The sequence below is a fragment of the Homarus americanus genome, unplaced genomic scaffold, assembly GCF_018991925.1.
Source record: "Homarus americanus isolate GMGI-L3 unplaced genomic scaffold, GMGI_Hamer_2.0 scaffold4684, whole genome shotgun sequence".
Classification (NCBI taxonomy): domain Eukaryota; kingdom Metazoa; phylum Arthropoda; class Malacostraca; order Decapoda; family Nephropidae; genus Homarus; species Homarus americanus.
Window position 1 is genome coordinate 2,820 of NW_024756860.1, and position 9,522 is coordinate 12,341.

Below are 9,522 nucleotides of genomic sequence, written 5' to 3' on the forward strand. Positions count from 1 at the left end.
TGGAGTGCCTCTTAGAACATGTGCAGCATCAGCCATGAGCGGCCGACGGCCATTCGTGTCTCTGTGGACAGCAGGCAAAAGAGCGCCGCCTCCAGTTATTTGCGAGGGCGACAACTGTCGCTTTGTTGTGGTTGAATGTGGGTGCGCCAAGTCCATGGACTTGCTAGTGATAGGCTTGCTTGTTTTTAAGGGCACGCCTCGCGCAAGGCGCGGGCGATTAAACCCCAAGGCGGAAGCTCGGTTCGGGTTACCCTCGTGTCGGGGAGACAGTCAGCAGGCACCGAACTCGCAGCAACCGATGGATGTATATTTCCGACCCTCGTAGAGGAGTGGCGGCGACAAGCTCATATGGCTGCCGCCGCCGCAATATGCGTTCAACTTGTCGATGTATCTGGTATTCTTGCGATTCACATACCGACACGCAGTTTGCTGCGGTCTTCATCGACCCACGAGCCGAGTGATCCCCCGTTAAGAGTTGTGTATTTGCCATTTGGTCTTTTTGCGACTAACCATCACAGGTCGAGTCTCAATGAAAGGGTTTGACAGACATAGCCCAAGTTTGTGGTTTGGGTTTGGCCGGACGGCTTGTTGTTGTTTTTTGACACTTGAATTTCACTCTTTTTGGGTCAAGAGGCTTATTCGCCGGTAGTAAGGAACGGACGGGCAGCCGTCCAAAGCCCCGTCCGTCCTCCTCCTCCGGTCTTCGCGCTCTCGCCCGAGTGTGGTCCACCTACAGCGTGGTGGTACCTATTTTTGGTGCGGGGGCCGGGATTGTCCTCTTTCGCTGCTGGAGTTGCCAGAGCAGAGCCCGAGACCGCCCAAATCAGGAGAGTAGTAGTTTTAAGAGCGCCCCGTTCTCTTTCTCTCTGTTAATGATCCTTCCGCAGGTTCACCTACGGAAACCTTGTTACGACTTTTACTTCCTCTAAATGATCAAGTTTGGACATCTTTCCGTCAGCTCGAGGCGACGACCCCAGAAAACCCTCGCGGGCAACGGGGCCGACAATCCAAGAGCGCCAGTCCGAAGGCCTCACTAAATCATTCAATCGGTAGTAGCGACGGGCGGTGTGTACAAAGGGCAGGGACGTAGTCAGCGCAAGCTGATGACTTGCACTTACTGGGAATTCCTCGTTCATGGGAAACAATTGCAAGCCCCAATCCCTATCAAGAAAGGCTTTGAACGGGTTACCCGCTCCTCTCGGAGGGGGAAAACTCGTTGATCCCTTCAGTGTAGCGCCGTGCGGCCCAGAACATCTAAGGGCATCACAGACCTGTTATTGCTCAATCTCGTGCGGCTAGAATTGCCGCTTATCCCTCTAAGAAGAAGTTGCGAACTGACACCATTTTCTGGAGATCCGTCGACTACTTAGTAGGCCAGAGTCTCGTTCGTTATCGGAATTAACCAGACAAATCGCTCCACCAACTAAGAACGGCCATGCACCACCACCCACCGAATCGAGAAAGAGCTCTCAATCTGTCAATCCTTCCGGTGTCTGGGCCTGGTGAGGTTTCCCGTGTTGAGTCAAATTAAGCCGCAGGCTCCACTCCTGGTGGTGCCCTTCCGTCAATTCCTTTAAGTTTCAGCTTTGCAACCATACTTCCCCCGGAACCCAAAGACTTTGGTTTCCCGGAAGCTGCCCGCCGGGTCATGGGAATAACGCCGGCGGATCGCTAGTTGGCATCGTTTATGGTTAGAACTAGGCGGTATCTGATCGCCTTTCGAACCTCTAACTTTCGTTCTGATTAATGAAAACATCTCTGGCAAATGCTGCAGTAGTTCGTCTTGGCGACGGTCCAAGCATACCCCCACCTCTAGCGCCGCAATACGTAATGCCCCCGCTTGTTCCGATTAGTCATTACCTCTGGTTCCGAAACCAACAAAATAGAACCGAGGTCCTATTCCATTATTCCATGCATCACCATTCGGGCCATTCAAATAGCCTGCTCTGAGCACTCTAATTTTTTCAGTAAACTTCGGCCACTCGACACTCGACAAAGAGCATCCTCAGCAGTCAAGGGCGGTTGTTCGAGCGTGACAGTAAACACCGGGCGGTGCACCGTCAGTCCGGAACTGAGATCCAACTACGAGCTTTTTAACCGCAACAACTTTAATATACGCTATTGGAGCTGGAATTACCGCGGCTGCTGGCACCAGACTTGCCCTCCAATGGATACTCGTTAAAGGATTTAAAGTGTACTCATTCCGATTGCGAGGCCTCGGATGAGACTCACATCGTTATTTTTCGTCACTACCTCCCCGTGCCGGGAGTGGGTAATTTGCGTGCCTGCTGCCTTCCTTAGATGTGGTAGCCGTTTCTCAGGCTCCCTCTCCGGAATCGAACCCTGATTCCCCGTTACCCGTTATAGCCATTGTAGGCGCATAACCTACAATCGAAAGCTGATAAGGCAGACACTTGAAAGAAGCGGCGCCGGTGCGGAGACCGTGCGCTCAGCCCGAAGTTATTCAGATTCACCACAGGTGGGTTACGGACCGGGGCCCGACCAGTTTTGAACTAATAAAAGCGCTCTTCCCTTGCGGTCAGAGACCAATTGCATGTATTAGCTCTAGAATTGCCACAGTTATCCAAGTAAGTGGGTTTACAGATCCAATGAAACATAGCTGATTTAATGAGCCATTCGCGGTTTCGCCTTAAATCGGCTTGTACTTACACATGCATGGCTTAATCTTTGAGACAAGCATATGACTACTGGCAGGATCAACCAGGTAGCTGCTGCTGTTGGCGGCGCCTATCACGGCGGCCAAAATAGTGAGATTGAGAGAGAGGCAGAAGACATTGGGCGAGGGACCGCACGTTGGCCTTAGAGAAATAGCAAACCAGATGATCAGATCTAACTGCACCTTCTCTTGCTATCCTCGGCGCCGGCAGCGCCACCGTGTGTGCCAATCTCCTCCCTTATCCGCTCCTCTTTGCCCCAGCTCCAGCGAGGCAGCCGACATTGGGCGAGGGACCGCACGTTGGCGAATCTCCTCCCTTATCCGCTCCTCTTCTCTTTGCCCCAGCGAGGCAGAAGACATTGGGCGAGGGACCGCACGTTGGCCTTAGAGAAATAGCAAACCAGATGATCAGATCAAACTGCACCTTCTCTCGCTATCCTCGGCGCCGGCAGCGCCACCGTGTGTGCCAATCTCCTCCCTTATCCTCTCCTCTTCTCTTTGCCCCAGCGAGGCAGCCGACATTGGGCGAGGGACCGCACGTTGGCCTTAGAGAAATAGCAAACCAGATGATCAGATCAAACTGCACCTTCTCTTGCTATCCTCGGCGCCGGCAGCGCCACCGTGTGTGCCAATCTCCTCCCTTATCCGCTCCTCTCCTCTTTACCCAGCTCCAGCGAGGCAGCCGACATTGGGCGAGGGACCGCACGTTGGCCAATCTCCTCCCTTATCCGCTCCTCTTCTCTTCTCTTTGCCCCAGCGAGGCATAAGACATTGGGCGAGGGACCGCACATTGGCCCATCTCCTCCTCTCTCTCTTTCTCTTACTGTTTGTGGGGACGTGGGCTCATGAGCGCCATCGTCGCCCAATATTGGTTAGGTTGTGTATTTCACGGGTGGGAACCGCCATCATCGTTGTTAGGTGATGGGGTAACCCAACGTGTGCTTTGACGAGTTTTGGCTGCTAAACTCTCTTTTTAGTATACTCGGCTCCCAGACTGCGCCCTGGTCGTGTTGAACCATGAGCGTTGTCTATGCACATTTAGGGTAGCCGTTTGCGCGTGGAATAGTGCAATGAATCTCGGTCAAGAGACGGTTGGGCGCTGCATTGAAGGCCGGCACAGACGCGAAGACGGGGTGATCAGCCAACGCAAGTCCGCTAAGTTGGGCAGACAGCAAGGCGAAGGGGAGCCCCGTTCCGGACTGAAAGGCCGCAGCATATGCTGTGACGGAAACTAGTAGGGTGGCGACGTGTGCGCCGAGAGAGAGAGACGGAGTAAATAATGTCCAAACGGAAGAGAGACCTGGCAAGTGTAATTGATAGAGCGCGAGCCTACTCGCCATAAGCCCGCTCCACTGCCATTCCTCTGATCCAATGAGACTAAAATCTCTCTCTCTTCTGCTCCAGCCATTGCAGGGCAGGGAAGCGACGGCAATTTTGGTTGTTGTTTTTGAATGCCGCGCTTTGCTTCGCAGAGGCGCCGAAGCGCTCCGCTGGGGGGCGGAAGATATTTCACACCGAATATGTGTGTGAAGGCACCCTCTCCCCTTAATATAGTGAAATAGTGCAATCCAGCATACAAGGTCGGACGATAGGACATTCACCGTACCGCACCTCGAGAGTGGATGCTGGGTAAGGTTAAAACCGGACTGTTCGCAGACAGCCGAATAACCCGGTTCCGGACTAATTGGTGGATGCAACATCATGATGATGCTGCTGCTGTCGCGGAAACCGCAGTGGCGACGTGAGAGAGTAATAATGTTCAATAGGGAGAGCGACCTGGCTAGTGTAATTGATAGATCGCGAGCCTACTCGCCATTAGCCCGCTCCACTGCCATTCCTCTGACCCAATGAGACTATTCTCTCTCTCGCTCTCCTTCTGCTCCAGCCATTGCAGGGCAGGGAGAGGAAATCGACGGCAATTTTGGTTGTTGTTTTTGAATGCCGCGTTTTGCTTCGCAGAGGCGCCGAAGCGCTCCGCTGGGGGGCGGAAGATATTTCACATCGAATATGTGTGTGAAGGCACCCTCTCCCCTTAATATAGTGAAATAGTGCAATCCAGCATACAAGAGCGGACGATAGGACAGTCACCGTACCGCACCTCGAGAGTGGAAGTTGTTTGATCGTTTGTTAGGCAAGGTTAAAACCTGACTGTTCGCGAACAGCCGAATAACCCGGTTCCGGACTTACAATAGACGCAACATCATGATGCTGCTGCTGTCGCGGAAACCGTGGTGGCGACGTGCGCGCCGAGAGAGTAATAATGTTCAATTGGGAGACAGACCTGGCTAGTGAAATTCATAGATCGCGCTCCACTGCCATTCCTCTGACCCCATGAGACTATTTTCTCTCTCTCTCTCTTCTTCTTCTTCTGCTGCTGCTGCTGCTCCAGCCATTGCAGGGCAGGGAAGGGAAAGGACGGCAACTTTGGTTGTTGTTTTTGAATGTCACATGATTTCAAGAGAGGCGCCTGAAGGTGCTCCGCTGGGGCGGAAGATATTCCACACCGAATAGGTGTGAAGGCACCTCTCCCCTTTAATATAGTGAAATAGTGCAATCCAGCATACAAGAGCGACATAGGACAGTCACCGCACCGCACTCGAGAGTGGAAGTTGTTTGATCGTTTGTTAGGCAGTTGTTAAAAAACCCGACTGTTCGCGAATGCCGAATAACCCGGTTCCGGATCTTCATAATAGACGCAACATCATGATGCTAAAGCGTTGTCGCGAAACCGTGGTGGCGACGTGTGCGCCGAGAGAGAGCAATAATGTTCAATTGGGGAGACAGACTCTGGCTAGTGAAATTCATAGATCGCACCCACTGCCATTCCTCTGACCCCATGAGATTATTTTTCTTCTTCTGCTGCTGTTGCCCAGCACAGCAGGCAGGGAAGGAAAGCGACGGCAACTTTGGTTGTTGTTTTTGAATGCCGCGAGCTTCGCAGAGAGGTGGCGCCGGCGCGCCTGGCTGGGGCGGAAGATATTCCACAATCAATAGGTGTGAAGGCACCTCCCCTTAATATAGTGAAATAGTGCAATCCAGCATACAAGAGCGGACGATAGGACAGTCACCGTACTGCACCTCGAGAGTGGAAGTTGTTTGATCGTTTGTTAGGCAAGGTTAAAACCTGACTGTTCGCGAACAGCCGAATAACCCGGTTCCGGACTTACAATAGACGCAACATCATGATGCTGCTGCTGTCGCGGAAACCGTGGTGGCGACGTGCGCGCCGAGAGAGTAATAATGTTCAATTGGGAGACAGACCTGGCTAGTGAAATTCATAGATCGCGCTCCACTGCCATTCCTCTGACCCCATGAGACTATTTTCTCTCTCTCTTCTTCTGCTGCTGCTCCAGCCATTGCAGGGCAGGGAAGGGAAAGCGACGGCAATTTTGGTTGTTGTTTTTGAATGTCGCGCTTTGCTTCGCAGAGGCGCCGAAGCGCTCCGCTGGGGGGCGGAAGATATTTCACACCGAATATGTGTGCGAAGGCACCCTCTCCCCTTAATATAGTGAAATAGTGCAATCGAACATATAAGGGCGGACGTTTTCATCACCGTCTCCCACTCGGTGTGTGTGCAGATTCTCGGATCATTTTGTAAAGTTTGCTCGACCCCCGATTGACTTTGACGGTCTCCCATTCGGGTGTGCAAGTTTCTGTAGTATGCTATTAAATCGACCCCCGATTGACTTTGACTGTCTCCCATTCGGGTGTGCAAGTTTCTGTAGTATGCTATCAAATCGACCCCCGATTGACTTTGACGGTCTCCCATTCGGGTGTGCAAGTTTCTGTAGTATGCTATTAAATCGACCCCCGATTGACTTTGACGGTCTCCCATTCGGGTGTGCAAGTTTCTGTAGTATGCTATTAAATCGACCCCCGATTGACTTTCACTGTCTCCCATTCGGGTGTGCAAGTTTCTGTAGTATGCTATTAAATCGACCCCCGATTGACTTTCACTGTCTCCCATTCGGGTGTGCAAGTTTCTGTAGTATGCTATCAAATCGACCCCCGATTGACTTTGACGGTCTCCCATTCGGGTGTGCAAGTTTCTGTAGTATGCTATCAAATCGACCCCCGATTGACTTTGACGGTCTCCCATTCGGGTGTGCAAGTTTCTGTAGTATGCTATTAAATCGACCCCCGATTGACTTTGACTGTCTCCCATTCGGGTGTGCAAGTTCTCTGTAGTATGCTATCAAATCGACCCCCGATTGACTTTGACGGTCTCCCATTCGGGTGTGCAAGTTCTCTGTAGTATGCTATCAAATCGACCCCCGATTCACTTTGACGGTCTCCCATGCGGGTGTGGAACTTCTCTGGCATGTTGTATAATATGACCGAGGTGGCCCTACCCCTTACTATAGTGAAATAGTGCCATCCAGTGTACAAGGGCGGACGCTTTCATCACCGTCTCCCACTCGGTGTGTGCACATTCTCGGATCATTTTGTATAGTATGTTATTAAATCGACCCTCGATTGACTCTGATGGTCTCCCATTCGGGTGTGCAAGTTCTCTGTGGTATGCTATTAAATTCTAATTCTCGATTGATTCTTTGATCAGTCTCTATTCGGTGTAAGTTTCTGTAGTATGCTATCAAATCGACCCCGCATTGATTCTTGACGGTTCCTCCCATTCGTGCAAGTTTCTCAGTATGCTATCAAATCGACCCCGATTGACTTGATTTGGTCTCTCTCTATTCGGTGTGCAAGTTTCTGTGTATATGTTATTAAATCAATTTCCGATTGATTCTTTATTTATCTCCTATCTGGTGTGTAAGTTTGTAGGCTATTAAATCGACCGATTGACTTTGACTGTCTCCCATTCGGGTGTGCAAGTTTCTGTAGTATTCTATCAAATCGACCCCGATTGACTTTGACGGTCTCCCATTCGGGTGTGCAAGTTTCTGTAGTATGCTATTAAATCGACCCCCGATTGACTTTGACGGTCTCCCATTCGGGTGTGCAAGTTTCTGTAGTATGCTATTAAATCGACCCCCGATTGACTTTCACTGTCTCCCATTCGGGTGTGCAAGTTTCTGTAGTATGTTATCAACCCGACTCGATTGATTTTTGACGGTCTTCCCCATTCGGTGCAAGTTTTCGTATGTTATTAAATCGAATTCCATTGACTTTTTGACGGTCTCCTATTCGTGCAAGTTTCGTAGTATTTCTGTAGTATGCTATTAAATCGACCCCCGATTAACTTTGACTGTCTCCCATTCGGGTGTGCAAGTTTCTGTAGTATGCTATCAAATCGACCCCCGATTGACTTTGACGGTCTCCCATTCGGGTGTGCAAGTTTCTGTAGTATGCTATTAAATCGTCCCCCGATTGACTTTGACGGTCTCCCATTCGGTGTGCAAGTTTCTGTAGTATGCTATTAAATCGACCCCCGATTGACTTTGACTGTCTCCCATTCGGGTGTGCAAGTTTCTGTAGTATGCTATTAAATCGACCCCCGATTGACTTTCACTGTCTCCCATTCGGGTGTGCAAGTTTCTGTAGTATGCTATCAAATCGACCCCCGATTGACTTTGACGGTCTCCCATTCGGGTGTGCAAGTTTCTGTGGTATGCTATTAAATCGACCCCCGATTGACTTTGACGGTCTCCCATTCGGGTGTGCAAGTTTCTGTGGTATGCTATCAAATCGATCCCCGATTGACTTTGACGGTCTCCCATTCGGGTGTGCAAGTTTCTGTAGTATGCTATCAAATCGACCCCCGATTGACTTTGACGGTGTCCCATTCGGGTGTGCAAGTTTCTGTAGTATGCTATTAAATCGACCCCCGATTGACTTTGACGGTCTCCCATTCGGGTGTGCAAGTTTCTGTGGTATGCTATCAAATCGATCCCCGATTGACTTTGAGGGTCTCCCATTCGGGTGTGCAAGTTTCTGTAGTATGCTATTAAATCGACCCCCGATTGACGTTGACGGTCTCCCATTCGGGTGTGCAAGCTTCTGTAGTATGCTATTAAATCGTCCCCCGATTGACTCTGACGGTCTCCCATGCGGGTGTGGAACTTCTTTGGTATGTTGTTTAATATGACCGAGGTGCCCCTACCCCTTACTATAGTGAAATAGTTCCATCCAGCGTACAAGGGCGGACGCTTTCACGACCGTCTCCCACTCGGTATGTGGAGATTCTCGGATCATTTTGTATAGTATGCTATTAAATCGACCCTCGATTGACTCTGACGGTCTCCCATTCGGGTGTGCAAGTTCTCTTGGTGCATTTGAAGTATGAGTTGAGTTTAATGAAGTTGATTTCGTCATAGGCACGGTGCTGTGCTGTGCTGTGCCATCGACAACACCAATAAGGAAGGGGCATCTAATTTTACTTAGGCTAGCATATCTAAGTTAAAGCAAACTCCCCTTGCCAATACAAGAAGGAAGAGGATTTTATAGTCTAATAAACAATTCATCATGACCAAATACAGTATCTTAACATTAGGGGGTCCGGGGCGCAGCCCCGGTTAGCAACTAACCATTTGATTGCATTATCTCTGAGAATAGTTAAATTATCCATTTGATTGCATTATCCCAGGTTAAGGGGGTTGTGTGGTTCCATATCACCAGATTTATTAAAACTCTTACGTCAGGCTAAACAGTTTAGGCTAGGATAGTACGATACGATACGAAGTCATTAGTTAAGAGGTGAAAGAAGATTATTAGGAATTGAAGAAAAGGTGGTGAAACTGAAAATACAGTAGGAGTAGAAAGAATCTGGGCTCAACCAGATCGCTTCATCTTTCTTATTGGTGTTTTGTCTTTGTTCTGCTCCCTTGGGTCGTCAGACCTTTGTATTAATATTGGTTTATTTATATAATGCTGCTTATTATTAT

The 9,522-nt window shown here is 49.9% G+C and overlaps 2 non-coding genes across 2 annotated transcripts; both read right to left on the reverse strand.

Moving 5' to 3' along the window:
• Nucleotides 1-313: 313 nt before the first annotated feature.
• On the reverse strand, nt 314-477 carry LOC121856911. Its single transcript, XR_006087075.1, has one exon. It is a non-coding gene; the product is annotated as a 5.8S ribosomal RNA (ribosomal RNA).
• Nucleotides 478-870: 393 nt separating this feature from the next.
• LOC121856912 lies at nt 871-2,728 on the reverse strand. Its single transcript, XR_006087076.1, has one exon. It is a non-coding gene; the product is annotated as a small subunit ribosomal RNA (ribosomal RNA).
• Nucleotides 2,729-9,522: the final 6,794 nt, after the last annotated feature.